The sequence below is a fragment of the Colobus angolensis genome, unplaced genomic scaffold (assembly GCF_000951035.1).
Source record: "Colobus angolensis palliatus isolate OR3802 unplaced genomic scaffold, Cang.pa_1.0 Scaffold92, whole genome shotgun sequence".
In the NCBI taxonomy this organism is placed as follows: domain Eukaryota; kingdom Metazoa; phylum Chordata; class Mammalia; order Primates; family Cercopithecidae; genus Colobus; species Colobus angolensis.
Window position 1 is genome coordinate 1,057,879 of NW_012123154.1, and position 18,055 is coordinate 1,075,933.

At 42.0% G+C, this 18,055-nt stretch overlaps 1 pseudogene; it reads left to right on the forward strand.

The window, feature by feature from the left end:
* LOC105504496 overlaps positions 1-17,101 on the forward strand; it is a 103,470-nt pseudogene extending 86,369 nt beyond the window's left edge.
* The last annotated feature ends 954 nt before the right edge of the window (positions 17,102-18,055 follow it).

The following is an 18,055-nucleotide window of genomic DNA, read 5'->3' on the forward strand; positions in this document are numbered from 1 at the left end:
TTAAAACAATTATTTAACTAATTATTATTATTTAAATTTAATGTAATTATTTAACTACTTGTATGACAGCTCATTTTAAAATCATTCAACTAATCATTTGTGCTTATTTATTAAATTTTTCTAATTTTAAAAGAAATAGTCATCTTACGCTGGATTACTTGTTGAGAATGTTGAGAAAAATGTCAGATTATTAAATTTTTAATAATTGGATTCAATTTTTAGTAATGCCCAGGTGCGGTGGTTCATGCCTGTAATCCCAGCACTTTGGAAGGCCGAGGTGGGTGGGTCACGAGATCAGGAGTTCGAGACCAGCCTGGCCAACATGGTGAAACCCTGTCTCGACTAAAAATACAAAAATGAGCTGGGCATGGTGGCGGGTGCCACCACCTCCAGCTACTCTGGAGGCTGAGGCGGGAGAATCGTTTGAATCCGGGAGGCAGAGGTTGCAGCAAGCTGAGATCACGGCATTGCACTCCAGCCTGGGCGACAGGAAGAGACTCTGTCTCAAAAAAAAAAAAAAAAAATTACTTTTTGAGGCATATGTAATTCACATTTTGTTGAAAATAAGAGAAACCTTGGCAATTTCATATGTCATATGCTTCAACTTAATCATGTTATCTGACTGTAAACTAACATATTGGACCATCTTGTTTAGTTCTAGGGCTAATCTACTGAAAGTAATTATCATATTCTAGCATTGGGGCTATCGTGAAGTATATGCTTAAAACTTGATCATTATGGTAGGGTTGACTTTGGGAGGTTATGTGAAGAAGTCATATAACCTCATAAAGAGTCAGAAAGGTGATGTGAAAAATCACCTTAAGAAGACTGAATATGTATCAACCCTGTAAAATGTTAATGTAACCTGATTTAATATATTAGCAGCCTCAAATAAGGAAAGTGTCAATCAAAAAGAGACAGGCAGGAGATTGTGCAGCCATGGAGATGAGAGAAAGGAGAAGGACCATTGGGATACTCAGGTTAGTACTGTCCATCTAGAAAGAAATTTTGACCAAGAGAATTTTTCTGTATCTTTGAGATATAATTTACATATGATAAAACCTTCAGTGTTAAATTAAATGAATTTTGGCAATTATGTACAACCATGAAATCCAAAATATAGTATATTTTCTTCACCTCAGAAAATTCCAAGCCTTTTCTAATCAAAACCAACCCCCTTCCAGGCAATCACTTTCTGATATTTTTCACTTTGAATAATGTAGCCTATTCTAGAACTTGGTATAAGTGGAATCATCTGTATATATCCCTTTCTGTAAGGCTTTTCTTGCTAAATATGTTTTTGAGATTCATCCATGTTTTTGGGCATATCAGTAGCTTTTAAAAAATACTGCTGAGTAGTATTTTATTGTATGAATATACTACAATTTGTTTATACATTCTCCTGCTTAGGATTGACCAGCATATACCTTTTATTGTGATAAAGCATATATATAACATAAGAGTTACCATTTTAACCACTTTTAAGTGTGTGTCATTTTCACTGGCATTAAGCACATTTATAATTTGTGCACCTATCACCACTACCTATCCAGAACTTTTGATCATTCCAAACAGAAGCTCTGTAGTTATAAAATGGTAATTTCTCATTCTTTCCCCAGCCTCTACGCCCCTGGTAACCCCCATACAACTTTATGTCCCTATGAATTTGACAATTCTAGGCACCTCATATAAATGAAATCATACAGTATTTGTCTTTCAAAGGCTGGGTTATTTCAGTTAGCATAATGTTCTCAAAGTTTATCCCTGTTGTAGCATGTGTCAGAATTTCATTCTTTTTTAGCGCTGAATAATATTTGATTATATGTATATACCATATTTTATTTATTTGTTCATTTAACGATAGACACTTGCACTGTTTTTCACCTTTTGGCTACTGTGAATGCTGCTGCTATGAACAACGGTACACAAATATCTGTTTGAGTCCCTGCTTTCAATTCTCTTGGGTATATACCCAGAAATTGAATTGTTGAATCATGTGGTAATTCTATGTTTAATTTTTTGAGGAGTTGCCATACTATTTTCTGTAGTAGCCGCACCTTTTACATCCTCACTAGCAATGCACAAGTGTTCCAATTTCTCCACATCTTTGCCAACACTTGTTATTTTCAGGTTTTAATTTTTTTAAATAACAGTTATCCTAATGGATGTGGAGTGTTTTCTCATTGTGGGTTTGATTTGCATTTTCCTTAACAGCTAATGATGTTGAACATCTTTTCATGTGCTTCTTGGGCATTTCTATATCTTTGGAGAAATATCTGTTCAAGTTTTTTGCCTGGCTTTGAATTGGGCTACTTTTGTTGTTGCTGTTGTTGAGTTGTAGGAGGTCTTTATACATTCTGGGTATTAATCCCTTACCAGATATATGTTTTACTAATGTTATCTCCCATTCCATGGATTCTTTTTTCACTCTCTTGATAATATCCTTTGATGCACAAAAGTTTTTACTTTTAATGAATTCCAATTTATCATTTTTTTCTTTTGTTGCCTGTGCTGTTGGTATCATATCCAAGAAACTATTACCCAATCTAACGTCATAAAGATTTTCCCCAATGTTTTCTTTTAGGAGTTTTATAGTTTTAGCTCTTCCATTTAGGTCTTTGATTCATTTTGAGGTTTTATATCCTTTTTGTATATGATCTGGCATAAGGGTCCACCTTCATTCTTTTACATGTAGATATCCAGTTTTCCCAACATCATTTATTGAAAGCATCATCATTTCTCCATTGAATAGTCTAAGCTCTCTTTTTAATAGTTAACTGACCATATATATGATAATTTATTTCTGGACCCTTCCATCCATTGGTCTATATGTCAATTCTCATTCTAGTACCAAACTGTTCTGATTACTGTAGCTTTGTAGTAAGTTTTGAAGTCAGGAATGGTGCATCCTCCAAATTTTGTTCCTTTTTCTTTTTCAAAATTGTTTGATTATTCAGAGTCCTTTGAGAGTCCATAAGAGTTTAAAAATGGGTTTTTCCATGTCTTCAAAAAAGCACTATTAGGGAGAGGGCAAATAACTGCGGCTATCTGGGAACACTGATGCTCATACCACGTCGAGGCACAAGCTGGCACAACCCCAGCACATCAACTAGGAGGAGGACCAGGGTGAGCAGCAGCCACAGCAGCTGACCCTAGCGTTTGCAGATGTGGCCCCAGTGGCGCTGTTGGCCTGGGAGCCAGGGCTGCTGTAACAAACAATCACAAATGCGATAGCTTAAAACAACAGAAATTTATTCTCTCACCATTCTGGAGGCCAGACATCCAAACTTTAGGTGCTCCAGCGAACTGCCCAGGGAATCACGATAAAGTGGCTTCGTTGGGAGGAAACACACAAATGCGAGAAATGTTGTGCAGAGTTCTTTAGCATCTTTGAGTTCTTAGAACATAAGAAAAATTGCACTAAAAATCCACCAGTTGTGTTGTCATCATGAATGACAGCGAGGGGCCAGTGCCTTCAGGAGACTCCTCTGGAGCTGTGCTGAGCCACCAGCCACTTTGTTCAAACAGTAAGGATGGTCACAGGGAGAATGGTGGCCGCTTAGGGAACATGAAGAAAGAGCTGGGTGTGGAGTTGGTGGTGTACCTAAAAACCAGAGATGGCCTGCCACCCACACCCCAGCAGATAAGCTATTTACTTAAAGGCAAAGTGGCCAACACTATGTGAGCTTGCAGGCACTACAGGGCACCAAAGTGATAATAAATCAGCGGAGCTAAGATGCACTGCCAGCCTCTGTGCCCAGTATCAACAGCATCCCGTGGGTCTTTAAGAAGATCCTGTGCCGCAGCAGCTATGGTAGATTCAGCTCACCAATCAGATCCATACCCAGGTGGATAAGTGGGCCTTACATGCCTTGCACTCAGATGGGGAAGGGGCCAACACCCTGAAGACCTTGTGCAGTCACCTGTCCCAGCAGGTTTCTGCAGCTGTGGCTTTGCTCAGCCTGAAAGCTGGAAGCCAAGGTCTGCCTCTGGACACCTTGAAACAAGCCATACTAACTCACACCAACATCCTTTTCACCACCAGGGCTGATGCCCTTTGCTGTGAAGCTGGATGGGACCAGGGTGCTTCAAATGTAATGTGCCACCTCTTGAGTGCTCTGCTTCCTAAGGCCCCCGGCTTAGTGCACTTCCAAAGTCCTTTCTCCACTGGGGCACTAGACCTATCCAAGAAAGGGAAGGGGAAGCCACTGAACCTCAGTGGATGTCAAACCCGAAGAAGAGGTGATCCTCTACAAGGACAAGTGTAAGTATTGTAGCAAGGTTTTCTGAGACTGATAGCTCTTTGCAGATCCACCTCCACTTTCACATGGGAAGAGAGACCCTTTGTGTGCTCTGCCTGTGATAACTGCTTCACCACCAAGGGCATCCTCAAGATGCACGTTCACCAACATCCTCAGGTGAAGGCAAACCCTCAGCTGTTTGCTGAGCTCTAGGACTAAATGGTGGTAGGCAATCACATCCCCTATGCATTCTTTATATATCAATAGATGAACTGAGTCTCTCTTTAGACACAAAACCTGTTCTTGTAATCTCCTCTGTAGGGCTACTTCAAAAGCTCTCTTTGGGACCTAGCCCCAAGGACCTCACAGGTGACCCATTGCCCAGTGACCTGTAGCCCACACTTCCTGGCATGGGGCCAAACCATAATTCCTCAAGGGTTGGTGGCTTCCAAGAAAGTGGGACCCCTGAACCAGGATCAGAGACTCTGAAATTGCAGCAGCTGGTGGAGTACATCAACATGACCACCACTGACCTCAACAAATACCTCATTTGCCACCAAGTATTAAGCTGCTAAAGCTCCCTCTAAATGCATTGCTGCATCCGCACTCCGGAGACACCATTCCAGTGTAAGATCTGTGGCTGAGCTTTTTCTACCAAAGGCATCCCTTAAGATACACTGGGGTTCACCAACCCAACACGTCCATAAAGGCGCATCATCTGTGCCTTTTCTATCAGAAGAAGTTCACCAGTGCTGTGATGTTGTAGCAGCATATTCAAATGGACATGGACAGTCAGATTCCCAACCGTCCTCTGCCAGAGAATTCCTGTGACTTTATGGGTCCTGAACCAATGACGGTGGAGGAGAATGGCAGCACCAGTGCCATGTGCCATAATGATGTTTTTGAAAGCACCAGTGTAGATGAAGTCAGCTCCCAGGAGGCCTCTAGTAGCTCCTCAAAGGTCCCTGTGCCTCGTCCCAGCATGCAGTAGGCATCACCTACACTAGGGTTCACCATGATGGCTTCTTCAGATGCCCTGGGAAACGTGGGTTCTGCCCCTTTTGGCCTGCAGCACCAGAGCAGCAGAGAAAACAGTTCCATGAAGAGAAACAGCTTGACCAACGACTGGTCCTCACCGATGGGAGACTGGGAGTATCAGAGCTGAAGTCCAGACATCATGGAAACCACAGCCTTCCAGGTACTCTCTCCAGCCAATGGCCAAGTAGGAAGGATCAGTCAGTCTCCTGATGCCAGAGACAAAGCAGAAAGCTCTGAAAACAGCCCGATTCAGATAGAAGGTTGGAGCCATCTCCCTTCGATGTTTATCCGAGCTCAGCCAATCTATGTCAAATGTGAAGTCCCTGGCACATATTTGTTGAACCCTCCACATTGTCCCTGGGGATGACACCTTTGTCAGCGGCCTAACCATGCCAACAGGCCAAGCAACACAGCTGCACACGGTGTGGGAAGAACTTCTCACCCATTAGCCTTCTTCAGATTCATGAGCAGACTCACACTGGAGAGAAACCTTTTGCATGCAACATTTGTGGGTGAGCTTTTACCACCAAATGCAACTGGAAGGTCCACTATATGACTCAGCACGCCATGGTAGGAAGCTGGCTATTAAGAACACCATAGCTCTGTTAGGTATGGATGGAAAGAGTCTCAAATATTTCCCAGGGAAATCCTGTCAACTTCAGTGAACTTGGGCCCTGTTGTGTGGAACCAGGACACCAGCAATGCTGGTGTAGCCATGAAGACCAATGAGATTGCTGATCCAGAGTGGCAGTGTTCCTACCCTCCTGGTTTCCTTGGGAATCAACTTCAATATAAATAACGCCACTGTCTCCAATGTGGATGGCTTCCATTTGGGTATCAGTGCAGATATGGCAAAAACAGGTGCTACTGGGAGCATTCCCAAACACCAGTTTCCTCACTTCCTGGAAGAAGACGAGATTGTGGTCAGCCAAACTCAAGGAGAACTTGCATGGAAAGAGAAATACAAACAGACTGAAATCTCTAGAATCTGCTCTTTTTAATAAGAACTCATCTCCTAGCCTGATGCAGTGGCTCAAGCCTATAATTGCAGCATTTTGGGAGACCAAAAACACAAAAAGCTGGGTGTGGTGGCGAGTGCCTGTAATACCAGCTACTCGGGAGGCTGAGGCAGGAGAATCATTTGAACCTGGGAGATGGATGCTGCAGTGAGCCAAGATCATGCCACTGCACTCCGCCCTGGTGACAGAGCGAGACTCCATCTTAAAAAGAAAAAAAAAAAAGAACTCATCTCCTCCTGTTTTCTTTCTCTTACTGGTATGCAAATGATGTTTACAAGGGTTATGACCACAATCTCAGGCAAGTCCTACAATCATGATTGTTGCTATGCTGCTTTGCAAAAAGTGAACAAAAAAAATATCACACCCAAACAAGTACAGACTAAAATTCTTTTTTAAATTTTGGAAAGAAGTGGGTCTTGCAAAGTAGCTTTGTTACTTGTGACAAACTGTATACAAAGAAGCTTTGTACAACCTAGAGTGACTTTTTCCAAAGACTGTTATCTATTTCAAGGTAGAACCGTTGGACCTTACTGAACCACAGTGGAGAAGACAACTAACTACTTAGCCTGTTGAAAAGACGGGTACTGGATACTCCATAGTAACTGATGTGGGTAAAAGGACAATGCCCTTCACCTATTTAGGTACCTGTTTTATATGTCCGCAACCCTGTCTCCATCTTTTTGTTTGTTTGTTTGTTTGAATGTACTTTAAAAACAACAGAAAAACCTAAGGCTGTGGAATTATAAAATTGCTTCAGCCTTACAACCCTAAGTGGGATGCCCTCTTATCGACTCATATTAGTCCTTAGGGAGTCAATGTCTGTGTTGCTGCTTATTTAGATACAGCTCAGTTGGCCCGAGAGTGCCAGTGTCCTGTCCACATCTCTCAGATGCCTTTGTCTTCCTGAACCCCAGAAGAGGTGGGCACTTGAGTGGGGGAAGCTCAGCTGACTTAATTTAGCTTGCTAGTGGCTACTCTGTTGGAGAACTAGGTTTTCATTCTTAAGAAGAAACTTATGGAAGGGCATTTTCTATTACAAACTAAAATACTAATTTTTTTGTTTAATTTCCTTAGTGTGACTTATGCCAAGTAATTATGAAGATTTTTTTCCTTGACTATTTCATGAAGGCTACAAAGTTGGGACAGACAAGTCCTGGGTGTGAAAGCTTTAATTTATCTACCTCATTTATTTTTCATTTTTCTGTAGCCATAGTGTTTGTTTTCCTATTTTAAGACCGCTGAAGAATTCCCAGGCCCTGTCATAAACCTAAAAGTTGATGTTTTGGTGGGAAAAATTGAACGTTCAAGATGTTTTTGTGACTCCTTTTTTTGTAATCTTTTGTACATGTAACAATATTGAGCAAATGAAACATTGCTGTAGACTGGGTGTGGTGGCTCCCATATGTAATCCCAGTGCTTTAGGAGACTGAAGCAGGAGGATCACTTGAGCCCAGGAGTTCAAGACCAGCCTGGGCATCATGGTGAGACCTTGTTTCTACAAATAATAAAAAATTAGGTGGGAGTGGTGTGCATCTATGGCCCCAGCGACTCAGGAGGCTGAGGTGGAAGGATCACTAGAGCCTGGGAAGTCGAGGCTGCAGTGAGCCATGATTGCACCACTGCACTCCAGCCTGGGCAGCAGAGTGAGACTCTGTCTCCATAAAACAAAACAAAACAAAACAAAACAGCAAAGCAAAGCAAAGCAAAGCAACATTGCTCTAATGATTTAATGAGAAAGGAGAATGATAGATTCTAACTCCTGGGAGGGAAGTCTTTTCCCTTTCTGTGGAAGGCCCTGATTGAAATGTGGATCCAAGACTGTCGGCCAAAATCTTGTCTGTCAGTTATTGCACCTGACTTGAGGATTCCTCACCACTTTTTCTTTTTTTTTTGCCAAGTTGTACTTTTCTTCTGGAATTGTAAATGAGCACAGTGATAGTACCTATTTATGCTATGAAGTGGATACTGTTACAGAGAACACACCAGGTTTTTCTCACTATTGAGCTAATAATGCCCTTGTGAATATATGATCTGCAGAGAAACCCCTATAGTTGTACCTGCTGATGCTGTCTGTCTGTTGGAAAATAAATTTTGAATGTTTATTCCCTCCCCCGAAAAATACTTCTAGGATTTTTGTAAGGATTGCATTGAATCTGTAGATTGCTTTGGGTAGTATTGTCACCTTAACAATATTTAATTCTTCCAATCCATGAACATAGGATTTCTTTGCACTTATTTATGTCTTCTTTAATTTCTTTCAGCAGTGTTTCGTAATTTTCAGCATAGAAGTCTCTCTACTCTTTGGTTAAGTTTATTCCTGAACATTTATTCTTTTTTGATGCTATTTTAAGTGGAACTGCTTTCTTAATTTCATTTTTAGATTGTTCATTGCTAGTGTATAGAGATGCAAACTGATTTTCATGTTTTGATTGGATATCTCACAACTTTGCTGAATTTATTTATTAGCTTCAATTTTTGTGTGTGGAATATTTAGGGTTTTCTACATACGAGATCATGTTATATGTGAACAGTTACTTCTTCTTTTCCAATTTGGATGCCTTTTATTTTGCTTTCCTAATTGCTCTGGCTAGAACTTCCAATACTACGTTGAATAAAAATGGTGAAATCTGGCATCCTTGTCTGTTTCTAACCTTAGGGGAAAAGCTTTCAGTCTTTCACTATTAAGTGTGCTGTTGCCCATTGGTTTTTTATATATGACCTTTATCACATTGAAGTGACCGATGGATTTTGTGTTGGCAAGACCATCACTAATATGGAGTTGGATTCAGAAATTTACAGCCAATGCTGTTTGAGTATTTTGTTTCCATTGGCACAATAAATGTTCCTGAAGGTTGGAACATGTTTACTGATGATATGTGAGATGATTTTATGAGGCACAATAAAACAGTATCAAAAAACATTGGGTCTCATTTTTCCATTAGCAAAATTTAATTTCTCACACGAAATTATTTTTTTAACCTCTCTGATTATATCAATAAGACGTCTCAGTCTGATGATTCTACATCTTTAACACTTCTCTAACACTAGGTAACTTTTCACAACGAGAGAGTAAATTTCAGTTGTAATACCTTTAGCAAACCATAGTATCTCATTAGATTTTAATGGTGTTGTCTTGTTTTATTTGCATTTATTTTTCCTTTTATTTCTGACAAATGATGTAGATTTTTCACTTATTTACAGCTGCAAAATAATTACAGTAGAAATGTAAAGCTTTATTTTGAAAATTCAGTATTTTAAATATTTAAGTAATATACAAGAGAGCTGGCCTTTATAAAGCTATGCAAATGCATCCATTTGACTAAGGGGTAACTTGCTAACACCAGGAAGGAGATATAAACAACTTACTTTCTCATCAAATGAATGGCGCTTTGCATGGGGAATACAGATATGCAAGGTTCAATTAAATCGATGTGAAATTTGATGATGCCCTACTTTCCCTAAACCCAGGGAGGAAGAAAGAGGAAGGTCCTGGAGTAAAAAGCTATGATTTTTTGACCTTCAGACCAACAGTTCCTACAACCCCTAAGGAAACTTGTGTTACGCGTATCCAGGGTTGAAGGTCAGCATTTCTATCAGTGTGCCTCAGCACAGCAATAGCAGTGACGTGGACTAAGTGGGCATCTTATTATGTCCGGCTAACCTGGAGTGTTGGCCACATCTGAGCATAACCCAAACTTTAGTGGTGGCCGAGGTTTCCAGAGAGAGGCTTCCCAGGCACATAAAAACACTGATCCTTAAAATTTTATCATTCTGAAATGCAAGCACATTCTTACATTCTAACAGATAATTTGTATCTCCTCTTAATTGCCATATGATTTTTTAAAAGTTGCAAAGACAGTTTTACGTTTAAGGGAGACCTACAGGCTTCAACTCTATTAGGAAGTATCTGGTGACAAAGGAAAAAAAAAAAAAAAACTTCTCCATATAAAGATGTATTTGTTTGGGGGCTTTAAGCCCCTCCCCACAAAGGACTGGTCCAGGAGCCCCTTAATGAGATAGTAAATAATAGTAGCAGTGAATACAGCAAACAGTCATGTAGGTGGCACCTGAATGACCAAAGTTTAAAAAATACGAAGCAGGACCATCTGTTACTATGAGATGAATGCATCAGTCCATCTTATCTTGATGCTGCTGAACATCTGATGCATCTAACTCCTCTAGCTCAGAGTATCTAATCATCAGATGACCTTTGAATATTACTTGACTGTTGACAGGGAGAGAAAATACTGGTTACATGGAGTTAGAGAAATCCAATCTGTGTGATAATGATTTTGCATTGAAAACAATTCAATTAACTTTTTGGTTTTAAACATTAATCTTGTGAACTTGGGTAATGTGAATCTGCAACTGAAAACGGATCCATTGTGAGTGTGCTGGCAAAATTGAGGATTCAATTTGCAGAGCTGAGGCTTGTATGTGGGACTGCAGGATAAGCACTCAGGTAATTACTGGCTTTACCCAGACCTTCATGAGCACTGGCTGGGAGTGAGATGTATCCAGACGGGGGAATCTCTGAGGGACCAGCTGGATCCTGGTCCAATGTAGAAAGCCATTTATGCCATTCAATGCATTTTTGTTTGTTTGTTTTTGTTTTTGAGACAGAGCCTTGCTCTGTGGTCCAGGCAGGAGTGCAATGGCACGATCTCAGCTCAGTGCAACCTCTACCTCTTGGGTTCAAGCCATTCTCTTGCTTCAGCCTCTCAGGTAGCTGGGATTACAGGTGTGCGCCACCATGCCTGGCTATTTTTTTGTGTTTTGGTAGAGATGGGGTTTCACCATGTTAGTCAGGCTGGTCTCAAACTCCTGGCCTCAAGCAATCTGCCTGCCCCAGCCTCCTAAAATGCTGGGATTACAGGCACGATCCACCGTGCCTGGTCCATTCAATCCATTTTTCAAGTAGCTGCTAATGTCTCCTAATCCTGCCTCCCCAAAATAACAAATAATAAACTCACTATACAAAATTCTGGGCTGGGTGTGGTGCCTCAGGCCTGTAATCCCAGCACTTTGAAAGGACAAGACGGGTGGATCACCTGAGGTCAGGAGTTCGATACCAGCCTGGCTAACATGGTGAAACTCTGTCTCTACTAAAAATACAAAAAAATTTAGCCATGCCTGGTGGCACACACCTGTAATCCCAGCTACTCAGGAGGCTGAGGCAGGATAATTGCTGGAACCTGGGAGGCAGAGGTTGCAGTGAACCAAGATTGTGCCACTGCACTCCAGCCTGGGGGCCAGATTGGGACCCCGTCTAAAAAAAAAAAAAAAATTCTGATGTATTTAATGGTTCAGGGTAGTTACATGATTTGGAGAAGCTAAGACAGAGTGATCAATTCCACTTGGGTGGAAATTTATCTGGTTTTCTTCAATTCTAGGTACATTTCTCTATTTACCATATTGGTGGGGTTACAAGTGAACAACCTTCAAGATTTTTCCCCTTCCCTTTCCTCCCCTCTTCTCTCCTCCCCTCCCCATCTTTCATCTCCTCTCCCTTCCCTTTCTCACCTTCTCTCTCCTTCCTTCCCTTCCCTCCTCTTTCTTCCATCCTTTCCTTTCTTCTTCTCTCTATCTTTTCTTTCCCTCCACAAATGAATATCTGCTTTGTATTAGATCCTGTGCTAGTGGCAAGGGATAAACAATGCAGATAACCACTAATTTCTTAGACTGTACAACCCAGTGAGGGGCGAGGAGGGAGATACAGATGAGTAGTAGTACTAATTATTGCTAATGTTTATTGAGCAAGTTCTGTGTGGCAGGTACTATTTCAAGAGTTTTATATGTTTTGATTCATCTAGCTCTTACAACACCCCATGAGAAAGGTACTAGTCTTATTTAGTTTACAAAGAAACTGAAGCACAGAGAGGTTAAGTAACTTACCTGAGGTCACACAGCTAGGAAATAGATGCTCTTGGACCGGAACTCTAGCAGTCTGGTTCTTGAATCCACACTCTTAAACCCTAACCATATACAGTATGAAAAGGACCAGAAGAGGAGAAATGCAGGGTGTGGGATCTTGGAAGACAAGCACTTTTGTGGGTGCCTTTTGGGGTGATGTGGTGCTATTGAGGATGATGACAACGTGACTGGAGGAAAGAGTGCCAGAAGTCACAGGCAAAAGAAACAAGAACTTACTGGACAAGAGAAAACCTTGCAGGATGGAGGCTTCCAAGTCCTCATGAAGATTAAGTGCTTACTCAGCTACTGATAATACTCCCTGAGAGGAGAGAGGATCCCATCTGATCCTCAGAGAAGCTTCCTGTGGCTATCATCATGGGCATCCTGGCCCTTCCTGATGGTTTGAGAGATACTTGCCCCTTTGTTTGACTTGCTACCAAAATCAAGTGGCAGCTGACACCCAGGACATTCTTGTGTGTTTACAGTAGGGCAAGATGAATTGAAGGACAGTTTCCCTGGAGCGATCCCCACTCCTGCACCCCAGCAGAACCAAGCCTCATGCTGTGTGAGGAACCTTCCTGCAACCTCTAATGCAACCTTCCTGCCTGGTGGGGAGGTAGGAGGAGGTGTCTAGAGGACGTGATCTCTGAAGGGTAATGTATTAGTCCGTTCTCACGCTGCTATAAAGATATTACCCAAGACTGGGTAACTTATAAACAAAGGAGGTTTAATTGACTCACAGTTCCACATGGCTGGGGAAACCTCAGGAAATTTACAATCATGGTGGAAGGGGAAGCAGGCACCTTCTTCACAAGCCAGCAGGAGAGAGTGTGAGCACCTAGGAAAAAAACTACTGTTTATGAAACCAACAGATCTCATGAGAATTCACTCACTATCCCAAGAACAGCATGGGGAAAACCACCCCCATAATCCAATCACTTCCATTCCTCAACACGTGGAGATTGCAGGTCCCTCCCTTGACACATGGGGATTAAAATTTGAGATGAGATTTGGGTGTGGACACAGAGCGAAACCATGTCAGGTGAGTAGGAGTTTATATGTGACAGCAGTGGCAGGGAAGGGAAGAGAAAGAGGGGACCATCCGGACTACTGCAAGTCGTTGAGCAGGGATGACGGTGAAGTGAAGCTGAGAAGCAAGACATGAGGCTTGAGGGATAGTCGAAGGCCAGGTGTGCAGGGCCTTGCAAGCATGACCCTGAGTTTGGCCTCTCTCCTAGGAGCGGTAGACCATTCTGCACACTCTTAGAAAGCCCATACATGATTATTGTGACTCACAGTATTAAGCATTTCTTATCTATCGTGGACTGCACTAATGACATGCAATAGTTCACTTATTCGCCACAACAGCTAGTGGTATGGGTTCTATTATTTACCCCATTTTATAGATGAAGAAATTACCCCATTTTATAGATGAAGAATTTATAGATGAAGAAATTAAGAAACTTGCTCAAGGCCACTCATCTAGCAAGTGGTGAAGCTCTGTTTGAACCTGGAGGTTCTGAATCCAGGGTCTGCACATCTACGCCTTATGCGACGTGTCCAAATTGGTCAGGGTCCACCAGGTTATCGGCAGTTAGAAGTCCCTCTCTTCCAAGGAGCAGTTTTCTGCATGTTTGCCCAGGTCTCCCTTGTCTTCATCTTGAATGAACTGAGCAGCTGCAAATTCCATCCTTCACAATTCAGTTTCAGAGCGCGTATGACTGAGCCGAGATGAATTCGAGCTTAATCTTGCATGCCTAACGAAGTTGCAGAGGTATTTCAGAAATTCTCCTGCTTCTATTAGTGAGATAGTGTGTGAGGCTTATTTCCACCGACAGGCAGTTTTATCATTATTTTTTAAGCAGGGACTTGTCTCAAATAGTTCAGGCGGTGTCAAAAGGAGAGATAACAAACCTCCTAGAATAAAACGTCAGTGCAAGAAAAAAGCTAAATGTCAGTTAGTCCAGCCCCCTCAATGCACAGGAAGGACAGGAATGGTTCCTGTGGCTCTTCCTCTGTACCCTTAGCCATCTGTGGGCAGAGGGCCCCTCTGGCTAACTAGGAAGGAGTATAGCATGGGAGATTGGGTTGGAGTTTTGGTGACAGGGGAATCTGAGTTTGAATTCTACTTCTGCCAAAGTTTTGCTAGTTGTGGGACCTTGGGCAAGGGACTTTACCTTCTTGGAATTCAGAATCCCCATCTGTAAAATGGGGTAGGAGGATTGCCTTGCCGGAGGAACTGTGAAGATTAAGTGCCTACTGCAATGCCTGATACAGAGCAGGCACTCAATAAATAGTAGTGTTCTGTCCTCAAATGCAAGTGAGGAATAGGGAGTAAAACTCTCTGACCTTGGGGAGCTTATCATCCAGCAGGGAGACAGGACTGAAAACAAATTTACTCATTGCTGGAAAAGAGAAAGATACAAAGTGTTATGGGAACAGAGAGAAAGGAGAGTCTGAGTCTGCTTGAGAAGTGGCAGAAAGGTCTGAATAGGTAACGTTTGGCTAAGGATTTGAAGGATGGGTAGGAGTTCACCATGCAGGTATCAGAAAAGATTTCCAAGTAAGGAAGGCAGGAAGACAATGATGATAACCAAAATTAGTGATAAAGAAGAAAAGCAGGAGTTGCAGACTTCTCAGCAGGTAGCTTAGCTGATCGAGCACTGTTCACAGATGTGTTTTCTTTGGCTAGTTTAAAAACTTAAATTTGAATGTATGTTCTTTTTATTTCCTTGCAAGCTCCATCATTCTTTTAACCTTATGCCTGACCTGATTCACACCTTTCTGTTACCTGTCCAATGTCAGAGGCATTTGAGTTTCAAACCCCTAAGAACATAGTGGTGAAAAGCACTATCTTTGGTAAAAAGAGACCTAGATTTGAGTTCCAACTTCTAAATATATTTATGTAAAACACACGATGTCATGGTAGCATTTGTACCTATCCAGTGTGCATTATGGTAAGATGGAAAAGAAAGTACCTGGCTTTAAATTTTGCACCGAAAGGCTTTATGCTCTATGGCGGTTTTGGTGAATTCCAGGCTTTTAGGCTAATTTTTTATCTCACTCCTAAATTCTCAACATGGCATGTGTGTGTTAGTTCAGGTCTTCTGAGAAGTAGATGCTGAGCTGGGATAAGAGGTGTATTATGGACCGAATGTTTACGTCCCTGCAAAATTCATGTGTTAAAACCCTAAACTCTATCTAGGAAGTGGGGTTTTCGGGAGGTAATTAGGTCATAAAAATGGAACCCTTATGAATGGATGGGATTAGTGCTTTTTTTTTTTTTTTTGAGACAGAGTCTTGCTCTGTCACCCATGCTGGAGTGCAGTGGTATGATCTAGGCTCACTGCAAGCTCTGCCTCCTGGGTTCAGGCCATTCTCCTGTCTCAGCCTCCCAAGTAGCTGGGACTAAAGGCGCCCGCCACCATGCCTGGCTAATTTTTTGTATTTTTAGTAGAGAGGGGATTTCACCATGTTAGCCAGGATGTTCTCGATCTCCTGACCTTGAGATCCACCCACGTCGGCCTCCCAAAGTGCTGGGATTACAGGCGTGAGCCACTGCACCCAGCCAGTGCTCTTTTAAAAGGGATTTCAGAGAGCTCACTCATCCTCTTTCTTTCACATAAGGGTTCAACCAGGAAGAGGCTGGAAGCCTTCAGAACTGTGAGAAATAAATGTAGGTTGTTTAAGTCCCCCAGAGTAAGGTACTCTGTGATAGCCACCTGAAATAAGATGAGATATGAAAGGTTTATTTTAGGAAATGCCTGTGAAGAATAAAGAGGAGAGAGTAAAAGTGATCAGAGAGAGACTTCAACTGTGATACAGGTCTGACACCTGTGAAAGAAGAGCAGGAAGGATGGATTGGATAAGAAGAGCCTCAGCTCACAGTGCAGCTCTGGAGTCTCTACCAGACTAATGGGGACACCCAGAGCAGACACTGTCCATTAGAGAAATCCTGCAGCTGCAGGAATGGCTCTGATCCGGGATGCCCTTCACCCTCCCTTCTCCCAGTCCTCAGTCGTTGGCAAGGAACAGCCCAGCAGAAGCATGACCCAGCATGAATGCAGTCATAGATAGATCTGACCAGGACATTTCCATGGTTGCTGCAGCAAGCTCAGTAAATCCTTGTTCAATATTATTAAATCATCATTGCAAGCTGTAGGCTCAATGTGCTGATGTTTCAGCACAGAAAGCATTTATCAGCACTGTTACAGCCTGAGCTGTGTCTCTCCAAAATTCATATGTTGAAGTCCAAACCCCTGGTTCTCAGAATGTGACTATGTTTAAAGATGGTCTTTAAAGAGGTAATTAAGATAAAATGAGACCACTAGGATGGTGGGCCCCAACCCTTATAAGGATGGCTGTTCTTATAAGAAGAGAACATTTGGAGACAGACATGTACAGAGGAAAGACAATGGGAAGATAGAGGGAGAAGATGGCTATTTTCAAGTCAAGGAAAGAGGTCTGAGAAGAAGAACTGTGCTGTCACCTTGATCTTGGACTTGCAGCCTTCCAAACTGTAAGGAAATAAATTTCTGTTGTTTAAGCTACCCCGCCCATGATTCTTTGATATGATGGCCTGAACAGATTGGATACAAACGTTTAGCTAGATCATGGTATCCACAGGAATACAGAGGTGGGCTGCTGCTCTTTAATATCAGGTTACTAATTTTACTAATAAAAAAATCCATTTATCACCCGTGGACCCTTTTTTTGTATCCTAGGGTTTCCCTAACAAACTGCCACAAACTGCATAGATTAAAACAATAGAAATTTGGTTGGTTGTGGTGGCTCACGCCTGTTATCCCAGCACTTTGGGAGGCCAAGGTAGGCAGATCACGAGGTCAGGAGTTTGAGAGCAGCCTGGCCAACATGGTGAAACCCCATCTCTACTAAAAATACAAAAATTGGTCAGGCATGGTGGTGGGCACCTGTAATCTTAGCTACTCAGGAGGCTGAGGCAGGAGAATCACTTGAATCCAGGAGGCGGAGGTTGCAGTGAGCTCAGGTCGTGCCACTGCACTCCAACCTAGGTGACAGAGTGAGACTCTGTCTCAAAAAAAAAAAAGAAAAGAAAAGAAAAGAAATTTATCCAACTCTGAGGTGTTGATGAGGTTTGTCCCTCCCGGAGATTCTGAGGGAGAAACTATCCCACCATCTTTTCTCACTTGTGATGTGGCCAGCAGTCCTTGGTATTTCTTGGCTTGTACACACATCACCCCAATATCTGCCTCTGCTGTCACATTCTCTCTTTCTTTGTGTGTTCTTTTCTGTCTCCTATAATTCATTGGATTTAGGGCCCACCCTAATATAGTAGACTCTTATCTCAAGTTTTGTCCCATTACATTTGCAAGGACCCTTTTTCCAAATCAGCTTACATCCTGAGGTTCTGGGTAAACATGAATTTTTCTGTGGAGGACATTATTCAACTCTACACCATGTATTATCTCATTTAATTCCCCATCAACCTTATACAGTAAGTAGAACTAATACAGATGGGAAAATGTGAGGTTCAGAGAGGCTAAGTGACTTGCCCAAGTTCACCCATCTGCTATGCCATCAAGCCAGGATTTGAGTTGGGCACTTAGCTCCAGAATCTCCATGTTTAACCAGTCTTTTACATTGTTTGATGAAGAATGGAATCCAAACAGGGTCACCCTCCACTCCTGCTCAAGAAACCACTGATCTTGATTTCTATCATCTTAGCTTAGTTTTGCCTCTACTAGAAGTTCATATAAATGGAACCAAATAATATGTAGTCTTGTGTCTGGGCTTCCTTTACTCAACGTAATGTTTTTCTGTTTGTCTGGCTTTTTTTTTTTTTTTTGACAGAGTTTCGCTCTT